This window comes from Ricinus communis, chromosome 5 (genome assembly GCF_019578655.1).
Source record: "Ricinus communis isolate WT05 ecotype wild-type chromosome 5, ASM1957865v1, whole genome shotgun sequence".
Lineage (NCBI taxonomy): Eukaryota > Viridiplantae > Streptophyta > Magnoliopsida > Malpighiales > Euphorbiaceae > Ricinus > Ricinus communis.
In genome coordinates, this window is record NC_063260.1 from 16550779 (window position 1) to 16569603 (window position 18825).

Consider the following 18825-nt stretch of genomic DNA (forward strand, 5'->3'; position numbering starts at 1 on the left):
GAAAGTATTTCTTCTTTAGGGATATGTAGCAAAAATGACAGCGTTGGACTAGAGTGAGTCAAGGTGGGTTCGGGCTAGGTTTATAATTGGTTAAATAGTTTAATGATTAGAATAATGACTTGTCACTTTTTAAGACATGTGTCAGTCTAATATTGGATGATTTAGGCACATCATTATTGATAGGCATCATATTACATATATTTACATGCCCAATTGTTTACATTCTTGTGCATACTTATCCCGTTTTATGCTAGAATCACCTGTCTTTTGGTTCCTTTCATGTTTCAGGTCATTATCGAAGGACATTGTCAGCAATCGAGGGAAATACGCGCAATTACAGACCAGAATCTATGAAATTGAGCAAGGACTAGCATTCCGAGGGTTGAGCACAGCCTGGACTCCGGCCGTGCTGAATTGTCAAGAAGCTGCCCCCAGAAGTGCCATTTTGGCACTATTTTCGTAGCCACCAAGGCCTCCACCACGGCCCGTGGTGGCTCAGCATCGGTTTGGGCACGGCCTGGAAGAGGTCGACGGCCCTGGACTCGCCGTCGACTAGCAGCTTGACCACGGCCGTGCTGAAGGGACTATATAGGCAAAATCGATTTGGTGAATGAGGGTTCAATTTTCTGACTTGATTTCCAATATACACATGATGTGCGTAAAATACACACATTTAAATGGGATTTTTAAGATTGATTTTATGGACATTTGGATGTGAATTGGTCCCAACACTCACCCTATGCGTCTGTTTGTGTGCATTAGGTTCAAAAGAAGTCAAAGAATGATAAAAGGAAGAATTGGAGCGTAATTGGACGTCAAAGCTGCCGAAACAAGCTAAGTATGCGCATGAGGAAGCTGAACATGGCCGTATTGGTTTCAACACTGGCCGTGTTCCCAACACTGGCATCAACACAGCCGTGTTGGGTGCATCAAACATCAAAGAAAAAAAAGTTTCTAGGGAGCACAGCCACAGAGAGTAACACGGGCATAAACACCAGCCCGTGTTGGGAACACGGGAATCAACACGGTCGTGTTGGCGGTGATAGGAGGAATTAATTAAAAGAAAGAAGAGACGAAAGGTAAAAGAAGAGCGGGGGGACAACGGCCCAAACCCTAACTTTTCTCTCCCTAAGGGTTTTCTGAGCTGAAACCAAGGTAAAAGGAGACTTGGATCAAGGTTTCAATCGGATTCCCTTCAAAGATTGAAGATTGGGCGAGGTTCGTTGATTGGTTTTCAAATCGAGCAAAAGGAACAAGAATCATTTCAATTCGAGCAAGAGGAATTGAGGCTATTTACTCTCATCCAAGGGTGTAATCGGGTTTCTCTACCTTTACTCTTTGTTGTAATTGTATTCTTATGGATTTTAATAATAAACATGATTAGCTAGATTGATTAAATCCATTGGGATTTCTTTACTATGTTGGCTTAGTATTATATTGTTGGATTGTTTGGGTTAGTTTTGTATTCTTTTTGCTTTTAGTATTAATAAGATAATGCATTATTCATGAGACGTTGTGAATTATGTGTTTAGATTGCTTCGTGTGATTGAGAAGTCCATTTGGCAATTGGAATTTTGAATAGCAAGAACTGGTTAATAATCGCTTAGAGATAAGGATAATTACTAGCCGGATTAAGAATTAACAAAGCTTAATAGAGGCGGATTAAAGCTTAATGCTAATTTAAGAATCAATCGTTAGGAAGAGATTCCAACTTTAGGTTATTAGGTTTAGGAATTCGGTTATCTCGAGAGAGAAACTGAATTCAGTTAAAAATTCATCCACGTGTAGCATAATTAGACTCACAAATCCTTTATCTTTTGTTTGATTGCCAACTAGTTTAGGTTCCCTTTGGGTTTGCTTTATTGTCTTGGTTATTTTAGTTATCAATTACTCCTGCATCTCCCTTAGAACTTAGCTTGTAGCTATTAGTTAGTTTAAAAATTATTCATCACTCATTTTAGGTTAATATAACAAAGAACAAAGGAGTAACTCTGGGCTTTCACTTTACCGAGGAATACGATCTTGATACTCGCCATTAGTGCTAGACTGCATCGATAGGTACACTGCCTTAGATTGTAGCTAACACAGATACCACATATCAAGTTTTTGGCGCCGTTGCCGGGGAATGTTTGAAAACTAGAGTGAAATTTGCTATTTGTTAATTTAGCCATTTTTTTATTTATATTTATTTCTATTTTGTTTGTACGTATTTATTTAGTTAACTTTATGATTCAGATAGTGGATGATAAGGAGGTTCAATGCTAAACTCTTTGTATGACACGTTGGAAAATGGGATCAGGAACCAAGAGACTGTTAAAAATTGGGATACCCGTGCATCTTTAGAAGCTCGAGTGGAATCGTTTTGCAGGGCTACCGATCAACTCTCCACTCCTATCCTTTCATCTCAAGTTTTTTGTGAATTTTGTTGTGGTTTACATTTGAGTAATGATTGTCCATTATATAGTGATGTTGCTCATTATTCTTATAACTATGAACATGTGAATTATACGGGAAGTTGGCCAAATAACTCGTATGGAAGCACTTACAATCAAGAGTTGAGCATTCATTCACCCTTTGGATGGAGCTTATATGGCCAACAACCACCAGAATTTCAGCAGCCTAATCTTGCACCATCAACTCAAGGTGAAGAGTTAGTGTCAAAGGAGCTGATTATGAGGTTTATTGCAAGTTTTGAGGATAGATTCCAACAAATAGAGAGGATACTTTAAGATCAACAAGCCTCGATTAAGAACATAGAGCATCAAGTAGGCTTAATCTTCAAGTTACTAGCTGAAGAGCAATTGGGAACTCCATCAAACGCTACTGAATCCGAGGAGCACTTGAGCGCCGTCACTTTGCATTCAAGTGAGAATTTTTCTGGGTTATCTATTATGTTTGACGATGATGCTTCTGTGCAGGACGACTCTTTGAACATGGAGATAGAACTAGAAAAGGAAGAGGCAAACATGATCCCTCTGAAAGACTACCAACAGGAACGTACAGTTGATGATGCTGAGTTGCAGTTAGAGGAATTTTTGGTAGATTTTCCACAATCCCTTCGATGATGGAAGATGAGCACGAGTTATCCAATGAAGAAGTCTTAGAGGAGCTCGAGTTTCTTCTAGCAAGTGAACCAAGCCAAGGACTAGAGAAAACTATTGACGTTCCTGAAGAAATTGCCCAACCGTCGATCCTTCCAATTGGTGAAACTTCAGCTTTCAAATTTGAAGAGCTCCTAGAGCATTATGACTACGTGCAATTATATGAGGAGTGAGTTTTTCCCGTCATACTGGCAGGTTACTTGACAGTCGGGAAGAGAAAATTGACGATTATCCCTCTAAGCAGATACTTGAAGCCATTTGCTTGGAAGAAGGATAGATGGTCATCAATCCCCACCGTTTGCTTTTCACCATAAGTCCAGCTAAGAAGACTCATCACATCAAAAAGAAGCACTTTTGGGAGGCACCCCAAATTTTATTTTTCAATTTTAATACTTTACCCTTTCATTGTGAACTTAGTTTGATTAGATTTTACAGTTTGTTTTTGGTAAGTTTTATTTATGTTGAGTGTATGAGTTGAGGACTTATTGGTTGTGCAGGTGAGAAAGAGTGAGAAAGTACTGAGAATCGCAAGTTTTGCATTTTTTGGAGATCAACATGGGCGTGTTCAAGATCGTGTTCATTAACACGGACCGTGTTCTAATTGAAGAAAATCAAATTAAGATAAACACGTTCACAGTAGGAAACACGGGCATTTATGCCCGACCGTGTCCCCAACACGCTCCCATGTTCCAGAAACACGGGCGTGTTCTCAGAAGTTGGTAAGTCAGCACGTTTAAATTCGCTTAACACGGCCCGATATCCAGACCGTGTTCATGAACACGACCCCTTTTGGTGAACACGGGCGTGTTCCGTGCACTGCCTATATATACCACTTCATTTCGAAATGCACAAAAATTTTGCTCTCCCTTTAGTTTTAGCAATTCTCTCCTCTCTTACTCTCTCACTTCTTATTTCTCATCTTGAAGGCTTTGGATATTGCGTTTGTTAAGTAAGTACCCTTCAACTTCACTTTCCATATTTTTTTTATTTCGATATTAGTTCAAATTTATGTTTTCTTTGTGTTCGAATTTGTGTTTCAATTTTTTTTTTAGTTTATTTCCTTATTTTATTATTTGGTGCATGCATTTACATTCATATTTGTGCTTAATTTTCTTTTGTTTTCTTTAATTTAGTTTATACACCTAACTTGCTCATATTTTCCATTTTTCTTTTCTACCATTATTCATGATTGTGATTAATTCTTTGTTTTCCTCTTTATTATTATTGTTGGCAGCTAAACAATAGGCTCTGTCATATATAGTCGACTATGTTGTATCTGTTTTATATTAGCATGTTGGTTTGCCTTATGATGGTTTATGGCGAAGTTAAACTACATGCGGATGATTTGAAAATTTAATTGGTTAGCATTGGTTGGCAGTGTTGTGGATTGAATTTTCTTTGCAGGACATTGAGCGGTTTAATTTTATCAAGTTAAATCGTTCGGTTTGTCCATTTTATGTCGTTATGCTGTCAAAATTTCGTTGATCCTTAGTACTAAAAATTTCTTTTTCAGGTACCATGTCCACCAGACGAGGATCAGGAGTTTACAAAAGTAGGCGGACTAATGGTTCCTCTTCCTCTCGATCGTCAGGCGCTGCGCTGACTAGTTCAGGCCAAATTAGACCACCGCAGCAGCGCCTTCGATTCCTACTTTTCCAAGGCCAGCCCACCTTTGAGCAGAGATATCAATTAATAAGGCACAAAGATTTGGGAAAGGGGCGTAGGATAGACTGGCCAACACTGAAGACCGTCGGACTTGCAGCTGCAGTCCGCCGATATCTTGAGACACCCTCATTTCAGCATTTCTTTGAGATAGTTGAACCAACATATAGGGAGTTGACTGTGGAGTTTGCCAGCACTTTCTTTCCTGCAGAGCCGTGACTTCCAACAACCGGATGCGATCGATTTCAAACTAGCGAGCGGACTTTCACGATGAGTGTGCAGCAATTTGGGGTACACTTGGGCTTGTGGTCCGACGAGGATGCACGGTGGGGAGGTTTAGTCGTATACACACGCTGGTGTGTCATATCCGCAGATGTGGGCCGAGATTTCCCGATGACACTGAGGGTAGTGCCGGCCCAAGGAGTCTAACTTGCCTGAAGGACTGCGGTACTTGCATGCATTTCTAGCTAGGACCATCACTGGCAGGGGAGATAGCGGTGGTGTAGTTACCCAACCGGACCTGTTTATACTTTACAGCATGCATCAGCACCAGTCCGTCGACATGGGATATTTGTTGGCCAGACAGATCAGTGCCTTCTGCAATAACTCAAAGAAGGTATTTTTCTGTTTCGGGACTTACATTACTCGACTGGCTAGGAGCTTAGGAGTTTTGGAGGAGGCGATACCACATTTGACAGAGCTGGGGGTGATGGAGACGTTAGGACTTCCCCAATTGGTTAGTATGGGCATGGTGACTCGTAGGCAGGGTCCACTAGGACCAGAGTATAGACTGAGGAATGCTCTCTTAGCAGCACTCAGAGAGGAGTGACCTGCCCCACGAGCCCCTGGTACATAAGATGTTCCACCCCCTTCTTCTGATATTCTAGAGTCTTCCTCCAGACCGCCTACTTCAGCTCCTTCTGGGTCTTCTTCAGCTGTTTTAGGAGTCTCTCCAATTGAGTTTAGAGAGCTGTAGCTTACAGTGCAGAGGTTGGTAGAGGAGCAGCAGCAGCATTTCATTCTACAAGAGGCTTTTCAGCAGGACCTTTTACAGCGTCAGGCTGAGTTTCAAAGCCAGATGATGGCTCAGTTTGAGAGGCAGAGGGCTATGCTTCAGGCCCTGATTGAGTAGGGAGGTAGGTTAGAGGCCTCTATGGCCAATGACATGTTTGATGATATTTTTGCTACAGACTTTGCACCTGCCTGTCCACAGAGGCGGGTTCCAGAGCATAGCCATTTTGACATCCCTCTAGCGGATGATCCAGCTGGCCCTCCTTCTCCGACTGAGCACCCTTCAACACAGCAGCCTGACGAGCCTCCTATTGACGCTCGCCTCCCTGGCCGATCCACCACCGCATGTGACACTACTTCCGATCCTCAGAGAGCAGCCACTCCTCCACCACAGACCAGCCAGCACCTTGACATACTTGTTGATGCACCTCTTTTCACTCCGGAGCTATAGTTAGGGCAGTATTAGTTCTTTTTTCTTTTTCATTTCTTATATTTTATACACTGAGGACAGTGTGTCCTTCAAGTGTGGGGTGGTGATATTTATATACACTTGTTTTCTTGTTTTTATTGTTTTGTATATGAAATTCAGATCCTTTTCTAATGTATATATCGCATTTCATTTATCCCATCTCAGTTATTTGTTTATTCTTTATGCAATTTTTTATAAAATTTTGAAAATTTTTCACTTTGTTTTGATGCTCTTACTGTTGACTTGCTTTTGAAATCCTGTTTATGTCCATGTGATCAGGTAAAACCGATAGTGTTGTCTTGCGGAAGAATGTAAGATAATTAGTTGAGTTTTGCACTAAGTTGCTTTGATTTATTTAATTCTGTTTTGATGATTTTTGTTTGGAACCTACTCAAAAGCACACTTATGAGAAATTGAGCCTAAATTGTAAACATACACTTTATATGCTTGTATTTATTTCTTGTTGAGAGTGCCAATTACTGTCTTTACTTTTAGAACTTGCTCGGTAATACTTATGAGGACCACAAGGAGAGTTTAACACTTTGGTATGATAGAGGCACTTAGGTTTTTCATTCTAGCCAAATAGCCTTCATTCGTTTATTGATTCTGTAAATAACCCCTTCTTTCACCATTTTTTTTATCATATTCCATTACCACTTAGTTTTATTCTACTTTGGGTTATGATTTTGCACATGAGTTATTTTTATTGAGAATTTTTATCTTAGGAATAGTGTGGAATCTTATAGCAGCTTTCTTCAATCCAAAAGAAATTCACTTTATTATGTGAATGTTCTTCCCTTATGAAAAAAAAAGAAAAAAAATAAGAAGAAGAATAAGAGGGAAGGGTGATGAAAAGAAAGAAAGTAAGTGAGCTAAACATTTTGACTTAATTTCTATTTCCCACCTTGGACTACTGTCCATTGCTTACCCCTTGTGATCATTGTGGCTTGTGTGCAGGTCATGTATTTCATTGCACAACACCATAGGTTCAACTCTGACTAAATTTACCTACCCCTACCTAATCCCCATTACAACCCTTATAAAGACCTCTTGACATGGTTGTTGACTCTCCATAAGTGGTAGGAGTAGGATTTAAGAGCGAGCATATAGTAAGTAAGGCAGTAGTTGATACATTGAGCGATTAAACACTACTCTTTAAACACTTTGAGTGATTTAGAGTGAATCTGGTGAGGAGTTGGTTCTGAATAATTTTATTAAAACAGTATTTTACGAATAATTGGCATCTTGGTTGTGATACTTGAATTGATTGCTTTGTTTCTTTTTGTTTAACTTACGCTTGTTAAGGATATGTACAGGAGCTCTCTAGCTTGTCTGTCAGTTTAAGTATTGCTTTTTAGTAGGTTATTTTCCTTATTTTACTTTTCATTGCTTGAGGACAAGCAATGAGCTAAGTGTGGGGTTATTTGATATGCGTAAAATGCACACATTTAAATGAGATTATTAAGATTGATTTTATGGACATTTGGATGTGAATTGGTCCCAACACTCACCCTATGCGTCTGTTTGTATGCATTAGGTTCAAAAAAAGTCAAAGAATGATAAAGGGAAGAATTGGAGCATAATTGGACGTCAAAGCTGCTGAAATAAGCTAAGTATGTGCATAAGGAAGCTGAACATGGCCGTGTTGGTTTCAACACTGGCCGTGTTCCCAACACTGGCACCAATACGGCCGTGTTGGGTGCATCAAACATCAAAGAAAAAGAAGTTTTTAGGGAGCACAACCACAAAGAGTAACACGGGCATAAACACCAGCCCGTGTTATGAACACGGGAATCAACATGGCCGTGTTGGCGGCGACAGGGGGAATTAATTAAAAGAAAGAAGAGAGGAAAGGTAAAAGCAGAGCGGGGGGAGAACGTCCCAAACCCTAACTTTTCTCTCCTTAAGGATTTTCTGAGCTGAAACCAAGGTAAAAGGAGACTTGGATCAAGGTTTCAATCGGATTCCCTTCAGAGATTGAAGATTGGGCGAGGTTCGTTAATTGGTTTTCAAATCGAGCAAGAGGAATTGGGGCTGTTTACTCTCATCCAAGGGTGTAATCGGGTTTCTCTACCTTTACTCTTTATTGTAATTGTATTCTTGTGGATTTTGATAATGAACATGATTAGCTAGATTGATTAAATCCATTGGGATTTCTTTACTATGTTGGCTTAGTATTATATTGTTGGATTGTTTGGGTTAGTTTTGTATTCTTTTTGCTTTCAGTATTAATAAGATAATGCCATTATTCATGAGACGTTGTGAATTGTGTGTTTAGATTGCTTTGTGTGATTGAGAAGTCCATTTGGCAATTGGAATTTTGAATAGCAAGAACTGGTTAATAATCGCTTAGAGATAAGGATAATTAACTAGCCGGATTAAGAATTAACAAAGCTTAATAGAGGCGGATTAAAGCTTAATGCTAATTTAAGAATCAATCGTTAGGAAGAGATTCCAACTTTAGGTTATTAGGTTTAGGAATTCGGTTATCTCGAGAGAGAAGCCGAATTCGGTTAAGAATTCATCCATGGGTAGCATAATTAGACTCATCAATCCTTTATCTTTTGTTTGATTGCCAACTAGTTTAGGTTCCCTTTGGGTTTGCTTTATTGTCTTGGTTATTTTAGTTATCAATTACTCCTGCATCTCCCTTAGAACTTAGCTTGTAGCTATTAGTTAGTTTAGAAATCATTCATCACTCATTTTAGGTTAATATAACAAAGAACAAAGGAGTAACTCTGGGCTTTCACTTTCCCGAGGAATATGACCTTGATACTCGCCATTAGTGCTAGACTGCATCGATAGGTACACTACCTTAGATTGTAGCTAACACAGATAGTACACATCAACACACTCAATTCATTTGTTTCTAGACCTCAATTTTTGACTTTGGGAGATCAATTTCATTAATTATGGAAGGGTTACACTTGTTTTAACATTGATTTGAAGATCAAGACAAGATTTGGGAGCATTCAAGAGGAAAATTAGGGTTTGATATTTTGAATTGGAAAATTAGGGTTTCTCATCCTACTTGAAAGAGAAGGGTGTACATGCCTTTAATTTACTTTTATGATTTTAATTCTTATTTTGTGATGCTTATTAGTATGAGTAGCTAAATTGTTGAACCCAATTGGAGTTCCTATGTTTGTGGATTGAACTCAATGTTATGAGATTTTGATTGTCAATTCTTGATTCTTCTTGCTTTTATTATTAATGAGAAGTCACTTTATTCATGAGACGTTGTGAATGGTAGAATTTAGATTGCTTTATGTAATTGAGAGATTCGTTTAGTAATCGGAAAACTGTATAGCAAGAACTGGTTAATAATCACTTAGAGATAAGAGTAATTGACTAGCCGGATTAAGAATTAACAAAGCTTAATAGAGGTGGGTTAGACCTTAATGCTAATCAAATAATCGATCGTTAGGAAGAGATTCCAACTTTAGGTTATTAATTTTAGGAATTCGGTTATCTCGAGAGGGAGACCGAATTCAGTTAAGACTTTGTCCACGGGCAATTGCAATTGATAATCAATTTAATCTCTCTTTATAAAAATCCAATTAACTTTAGTCCCCTAGGGTTTGCTTTTCCTTCGAGAATTTTCCTAAATCCTTTCAAATAATTTGACATTTAATTATTTATTTTTCCATAATTAATCATAGAACAACACTTCATTGATTTCTTTAGGTTAAATAACATAAGATGCTACAGTAGGTCTAGGTTCACCCTTTACTGAGAATACGACCTTGATACTCACCATTTATGCTAGTCTACATTGATAGGTTCACTGCCTTAGATTGTAGCTACGTAAATAGCTTATCAATAAGTTATTATAGAACAACACTTCATTGATTTCTTTAGGTTAAGTAACATAAGACGCTATAGTAGGTCTAGGTTCACCCTTTCCCAAGAATATGACCTTGATACTCACCATTTGTGCTAGTCTGCATCGATAGGTTCAGTGCCTTAGATTGTAGCTACATAAATAGCTTATTAAGTTTTTGGCGCTGTTGCCGGAGAATTTACTTTTTGTATGAATTAGAATGAACTTGTATTTTTGTTAATTTAGCCATATTTACTTTTCTGTCTTTATTTTGCTTTATTTTATACTTTCATTGTTTTAACTATTGTTGTTTTTCGATCGCTACATCCCACTTGCAGGTAGTTTATGACCAGGAGCTCAAACTCTATTCTTATAGAGCCTCTGCCTGATCCAGAACGATCCCTCAGACTTTTAAGGAAGCGTTTGCAATTAGAAGAGGAAGAGATTGAGGTTGAGGTACCTGTAGATAGACCAAAAGGGATGGAGAATCACAACGACAATGCCGCAGCGGATGCCAACAGAACGATGTACGAGTTTGCTAGACCATCATTGGATAGGACACAAACGAGTATACTCAGACCGGCGGTGGCAACTAACAATTTCGAGATAAAGCCAAATGTTATCCAGATGGTACAGCAGAGTGTACAGTTTGGGGGGTTGCCAATCGAGGATCCCAATGCCCATATAGCCAACTTTTTGGAGATATGCGACACTTTCAAGATAAATGGAACTACCGATGATGCCATCTGGCTGAGATTATTTTCATTTTCTTTAAGGGATAGAGCAAAGAGATGGCTGCAGTCCTTTCCACCGCACACTATTACAATTTTTATTATTTTAATTATGTAATTTAGTTTATATATTAATTATATATAATTTCTATTTTTGTATTTTTTGTAAAGTTAAAAAATGAAACATTAAAAAATTATATTTAATTCTTGTTTAATTTAATTTAAATTTAAAATTTAAATATTAGGTTAAAAATTATTAGGTAACAACGAGTAGGTAAAAAAATTATATTATATTGTAAAATATTAGGTGAAAAAAATTAAGTATTGAAAATTTAGGTAAAATTTAATAATAAAAAATTATGTTATATTGAATTTAATTAAATTTTGTTAAGTTAAATTTTTAAAATTAGGTTAAAAAATTAAGTATCGAAAATTAGGTAAAGTTTAATAATTAAATTTTATGTCATACTGAACTGAATGAAATTTTGGTAAGTTAAATTTTAAGAAATTAACTAAGAAAATTAGGTTAAGTTTATTAAATAAAATTTTTATTCTATTTGCTTTAACTAAATTATAATTGATTAAGTTACATTTTTTAAATTTAGGTTAAAAATTAACTAGGATACAAAAGTAGGTTAAGAAATTAAGAACACTATAACATTTATGTTATACTTTATTAAAATTTTAAAAAAATTATGTTATTATATTTTTATATTGTGTAATTCAATTTATATTTAAAAAGATATAATATTTCGATTGTTTTAGATGTTCTTAGTAACTATGTTTATGAATGTATATTTGAGATTTTTTTGCTTAGGAACTGGATCCGTTTTATAAAGGGTATGTCCATAATATAGCGGAGACTCTACCAAAACTTCAGTAGAATTTAAGGGGTAAAAGAATATCTTGAAAATTCATTATTTTAATTTTTAAAATTTAATTCAATAGAACTACAAATTAACAATGTTAAATATATTAATCAAAATTAGAATAAAGAAAAAAGATCGAATCAGTAAAAATAGAAAGTTAAACTAATATTTTAATTTATATCTAAAGAAATAGAAAGTAATACTTAATAGTCTTTTATTTTATAAAATAATGTTTTCTTGTAAATAGTTTCATATGTATAAAATAATTCAAATGGCAGACAGACGTCCTCATAAGGACCTACTCCACCACCCTTACCCCCTATCTTGGAAACACCCTAGACACATTCTTCTACACCTACCTCTACACCCTTATCGAGACCACTGTTGCCTTTACCACCCTCCAATACACTTACTTCTACACCTTCTACTACTATTTCACCATCCGCCACCAATTCATCACCAACTATTGCTCCACCTCCCACTACAACCGTTCCCACACCTGAAGGGACCTCACTTGTCGAATCATCATCAAGGAGTTCAAAGCCCTAAATATGGATCGAGAATGGTAAGTAATAAAATTTATTATTTTTTTATATTGATAATTGCTCAAGAAGTACTAATGGGTCAGGCCTTTATTAACAAGCCAAGGTCTAGAGCCCAAACCTACACTCACATTATTAGCATATAGAAATAATAAAGAAAAGTGCAAAAGAATACTAATAAAGAAGAAAGATGTACATGGATGGCGTGCTAGAATCTGCAAAGCTTCTTGCTCCCTCGGATCGTAATGTCTAGCTCCTGCTACAAATAGGCCAAGGTAGCAGAACCTAAATCCAAGTCTCTTAGAGGTACTAGATAATGCAAGTTCAACGAGTTCCTAGAGTTGCAGAACAAGGTGGTCCCAAACAAGTAAACCAAGAAGGCCCAGGCAAATTTGATCAACCTCCTTGGCAGATCGAGTGAATCCCTTGTAATGGAGTAAGATGCATTGGTAGGCTAAATAACGGGTGTTGATCGTGAATTGCGAGTATGAGATTGCTCCCGAGTATCAAACTGTTGATCGTGAATCGCGTCATCAAAGGGTATAGGGGTACCTGAGCAGTTGATACCCATAATGGCAGCAAATGTAAGAAGAGACAGAGTCAGCTCTCCAACTAGTGTGCGGAAGGTGTGGGTGGTTTTCATCCACTTCTCAATCAGCACATAGACAGAGGTGCGATCAGCCCTCTCGATAATCGAAGGAAGAGTAGCACATCACTCAAAAGCTTGTCAAACCATTAATTGGGAGTATGGTAACTAGTCATAGAGACTAGTGCATGAATATAGTGCCTTTAATCCGAGCCTGCACAGCCCTCGAAAGCTCTTCAAACCACTCATGAGCCCTATAAAACTCCCAACGAATCGAATTGAGACCATATCCATTTGAGAATGTATAAAAATATATGTACACATGTCAAAGTCATCAAACACGCATGCACGTGATTTTTTCAGTTTTGGAGCAAATCAATGTGCGTAGTGCTGATCTAGCCTGTACAGAGCCGATCATCACTACTCAGTCGACCGGTTGTTTATCCTAGGGCATGCTGATTTCGGCTCAAATCCACACAATTCTTTTGATATTTTATGCATAAGTTAGTTAATGTGTGCTAAGTCAAGCAAGACTATGACCTAAGGCAGTGTACCTATCAGTGGAGTATAGCTAACTGCGAGTACCAAGTGTCGTATTCCCCAAAGAACGTGTGAACCTAAATCTACTCAATCTTCTATGTTATCTAATCACAGAAAATAAATGGTGTTGGTGAATAATTTCTAAATTAACTAATAGCTACTCTAATTGTTGTCGAACTACGTATACTAGGAAATGATTAATTCAAGTAAAAGAATAACCCTTTGGGAATTCTTGTCTCCAAGGAATGGAAACTAAGGGTGGAATTGATTGATTGAATTCAATTTCCGTGGGAAAATCTCTACACAATTAATGCCTTTCTCAAGGACACTAACATCTTAACTTAGATTAATTAGGTTGAAATCTCTTCCTAACTCTAATTACCCAAATTAGCATTATGTACCATCTAACACTATTGAGAGTTGTTAATTCTCAATCCGGTAGAACGAACACCCTATCTCTAGGCGAATTCAATTCTAGGTTGCAAAGGACAATCCAAACCTAAACATCTTTCTCAAGATCATTCAAATTTCAAAAATCATTCAACAAGATATGAAGAAAAAATCAATAAATACTTCCATTGCAAACCAATATTGACAATCAATACATTTAATTCAAAATTGAAGTACAAAAATCCCTAGATAAAGAACCCCAATGGGTTAATAAGTTTAGATAATCATGTTCATAATCACAACCAATAAGAATTCAATTACAAAAAATGAGTAAAGGTAGAGGAACCCGAATACACCCTTGGATGAGAGTGAATAGCTCCAATTCCTCGTGCCCAATTTTGGATCGATTATTGTTCCTCTTGCTCAGATTGAAACCAATCGACAATCCTCGCCAATCTTTGATCTTCGAAGAGAATCCAAGTGAAACATTGATCCAAGTCTCCTTTTCTCTTAGTTTCAACTCAGAAAACCCTTAGACAGAGAAAAAGATGAGTTTTGGACGTTCTAACCCTAGTTGCCCCCCTTTTTCTCTTTTCTTTCTTTTTAAATGAATTTGACCAGCTGCCATGAACATGGCCGTGTTGATGCCCGTGTTCCCAACACATTCTGGTGTTGATGCCCGTGTTACTCTCTGTGGCCGTACTCCCTAAAAACCTTTTTTTTCCTTTGAAGTTTGTTGCATCCAACACGGCCGTGTTGGTGGCCGTGTTGCTAACACAGCCAGTGTTGAATCCAACACGGCCGTGTTAAACTTCCTCATGGGCATACTTAGCTTGTTTCGGCAGCTTTGACATCCAATTATGCTCCAATTCTTCCCTTTATCATACTTTGACTTCTTTTGGATCTAATGCACACAAACAGACACATAGGGTGAGTGTTGGGACCAATTCACATCCAAATATACATAAAATCAATTTTAAAAACCCCATTTAGATGTATGTATTTTACGCACATCATTAGTGTAAAACTAGTAGGTAAACAGGAATAGCGAAAGAAAATAACTCATCAACGGCAAAAGAAGCTCGGTGTATGCTCAATCTAGCTAGAAAAGGAATTTCTTCCCTTTTCACCAAACCCAAGTCATTTTGGCATGAGATCAGTAATGAAAACTCTTAGCTCGAGGCAAATGAAGTGGGCCCGATAATCTAGAAGAAGAACTAGACATTTTGAGACAAGTTTAAGCAAATTTGGTCAAGGTACGAGAGAGAAAGCAAAGAAAGAAAATATAAGGAAGCTAGAGAAAATATTAGAATGCAAAAAGAAAGGAAAACAGAAGATATATGTCCTAAAAATTAGAAAATTACCATTTTGGTCCCTGACCGTCAAAATTATGGTTTGACTCCTGACCAACAAAATTACCAGTTTAGTCCCTAGCATGAAAAATCACTATTCTTTATCCCGAAGTGGGAACTATCCAAGAAAATTATCAGTTTGACACCCCGAAGTGGCAAATTTACCAAATCATGACCTGTAAAGGAAATCATGACTCTTTGCTTCCTAAAGCGAAATGCAACCAAGAAAACCCTAGTCAATCAATGGCAGAAGTGCCCATCATCCATAATTTTGAGAAAATGCGAGAAGTTCCTAAGTCAAAGCTAGATAGAAAATCTGCAAAACCCACACAATTAGAGGGAAGTCTTTGCATATATTTGTCTTGGAGGGAGGTCTTCAAGATGTGATGGGCGAATTCCTTAAATCAAAGTCAGAGGAAAGTCTCTCTACATATACTTATCTTAGAAGGAGGTCTTTAAGATATGATAGGCAAAGTCCATAAATTAAGCTAAATAAAAAATTTGCACCAAATTAGTTTTAGAAGAAAAAACTACAAAGCTGGTGGTATTCTTCGCACACAGTTTACTCAGAGGGAGGTCTTCAAGATGTTATGGGCCTATAGAGTGAAGTTTCTACAGCTCTTATATCCTTTTTTTGAATCCTTGATGTTTATGATTTGTCTTGATTTATTTGACCATAAACATGTTTATATATCTCGACAAACTAAGGGCAAATTGTAAGCACCCGTATTTTGGATCTAGAGATTGAGAAAATTACTGAAATCCGATGATGAAAGTTATTGTTCCTTCAGAGTATAAGAGTTTAAGAAAGTCAAGGTCCCTGTTATGGTTACAAGTAATTAAGCAGAATTTTGTTTTTCAAAATCAAATAGTAAAAAATGGATAAATTTACTAGAGTAGTCAGTTTTAGGATCAAAATCAGTCAAATGGCCAAGTTCGGGGCTAAATTACAAATCTTTATAAGTCTGCCAACCTTCATAGCCAATTGGCTCTGTGTATAGCTGATTGACTGTACCTAGAGCTTATCGACTTTGCATAATATTGGTTGACTCAAAACTCAGTTTTATGTCATTCTCACTGTATTTTTCCAGTTTTAAACACCCATAATTATCAAATCAACTTCTAGAAGTATTTTATTGATAATTATCTAATTTTTTATTACCTTTCTAATTAAATGGATATTTATTAATAGTTATCCCAAAAAGAGTCTATATTTGTCGATTGAAAAAGGATTTTGATACATTCTTAAATTATCTTTAATTCTTAGGAATTATTGATAATTAGAGAGATAATTATCTTGGTCTTTAGGATTTTCCCGATCTTCTCAATAAATAAGAAAGGAAATCCTAAATCAATGGAGGATTTTTTTGGCAAACAGAACAATTAGTAAGTTTTTTGGTAAATGTATTGAAATTTCAAAAAGCAATTACCTACTCATTTAACATTCTGGATCCTTACTATCAAATGAATATTCCCATCTCTATTTAAGGTCTAGTATGCCTAAGGCTTATTAAATTCCCTTTTTTTTTTTTCTGAATATCAATAATCTTGGCATTCATAAATTAATGGATTTCAAATCTATACTTGCTTTTATTTAGATTACAGTAATTTTTCCGAGAAATATTTACTTTATCATATTTGGACCTGAACATCTTATTTTACCATTTGATTGCCTATTTAATCAATTGTAATTCGTTTCTAATTAATTATTTCTTTTTTTACATGTGAATCAATGTTTAGGTGTTTTAGAGCTTATTTATTGTTGAAAACCTACAAACGTGCACAAAAAATAGCGATATGTTGCCTGAAAGAGCTACAGAGCCAATCGGCTATGTATACAACCGATTAGTTGTGCATAGTGTTGATCGGCTAAATCCTACAGCCGATCGGCTGTTCATCCCCTGTCCACCCGTTTTCGTAGTCTTTCACTAGATTTCATCAGATTTTTCACCTGTTTTAGCTAATTCCATTTATCTTAAGTCATGTAGTTACAGAGGGATGTAACTTATTATTTTCTTGCTCGTTTTGCTTTTGGTTTTGTGTTTTTGTAACCTATAAATTAGTGGATCAATATGTGCTTAATAACGATTGTAAATTAAAAATAACTCACATAGACTTAGGCTTGAAATTGGACCTTGGCATGTAGTCTATAGTCTATTAGGTTAAAAAGATGATAAGTTGAGCTTAATTATAAAACCTAATTAGATCTTGGCGGCTTTTCCATGTCTAATATATAAAACCGACCTATTTAGACTTAGAAGATTAAAACTGGCTTTAACATGCAAAAGGTAGGTAATATGCTAAAGTGTGACAGAATTGGACTTGATTAATAAAATTAGGCTAGAATTAGGTGACCTTTGCCATGTTGTATAGTTCGGGTGTAGAATTTATTTGTTGCATTTATAAGGATTATGCTACTAATTGTGGCAATGCTTCCTTAAGGAATCTAGTTATGCCACAAGTAGACCTGTTCATGGGCCGGGCCTGACTTGATTTTGGACAAGCCCGAGCCCGTCCAGGCCCGAGAATTTTTTGATATCTCTGAGCCCGAGCCCGAAATTTTTTGAAAAGCCCGGCCCGACTCGATCAATTATTAAATATGTCCCAAATTGTAGTTACATTTAGATTTAGGGTTTTGTTTTGATTAATATATTATTAATAACAATAAAAACTATAAATAGAAATAATAGGTAGCTAAGTGGTATTGGTACTTAATTATAAGTTGAGTGTTAGGTGTGACATTTCTTTTTTTTACTAACTAAACTAGATCTGGGCCGGGCCAGGCTTGGGTTTTTATATAAATTCCAAGCCCCACCCGAGAATTACGGACTTTTTATGGGTTCAGGCCGGGCCGGGCTTGTACTCAAAAATTGTTGTCCAAGCCCGGCCCGAAGAGTGCGGGCCTGGGCGGGTACCCAGGCCCATGAACAGGTCTAGCCACAAGTTAGAAAAAATCTCCTAGTGATAATTCAAGTGGCGACTCCCTTCTCCGCGCTAGTCTCTATGACTAGTTAGTGTGTTCCCAATTAGGTTGAAAAGCTTTGCAGTATCGTTGCTGCTAAAGATACTTGGATACGCGCCCAAAACTGTCGCTCACAATAACTCTTTATTATAAAGAATTTGATAAATAAAAAGAATTTAATACTCTTTTCATTTCAAAATTTATCTTTTTGCTTTTCCTTCTTGTCGGCTAAATGTATATTCTGACACCTGAATTTTAGTCATTTGGACTTTAATATCTTATATTTTGACAGACCGTAACTTATAGTTTTTGTGATATTTAAGTAATTTTTGACATTTAACTTTATTCAACATAACAATGTTTATTGGATATTAGGTGTTTTAGTATATCAAAAAATAAAACTTAGGTATTTATTAGGTTAAATTGAAAATTAATGTGTTAAATAAAAATTAAGATGTTAAAACAAATTAAATAATTTGTAAGTGAATAAGTATTAATTTCAAATTATAACTTATTTCTTAATCATTACTTTAATAACTAGTGAAGAAATACCTTTCACGTATTAAAATAAATCCTATTTAAATTTCAACTCTTCTTCTTCTCCTTCTTGCACCTGTGCTCGACTGATCATTGGCCATAAATTCTGATCATTGGACACAAATTCGGGTGGAATTTTTCCCTCTAATGGGACAGAGACACTTTTTTTCCCTATAATAAGGTAAAGACACTTTTCCAATCCCTATAAAAAATAAATTTTTCCACTGAGTCAAAGGTTGGTAATTTTATT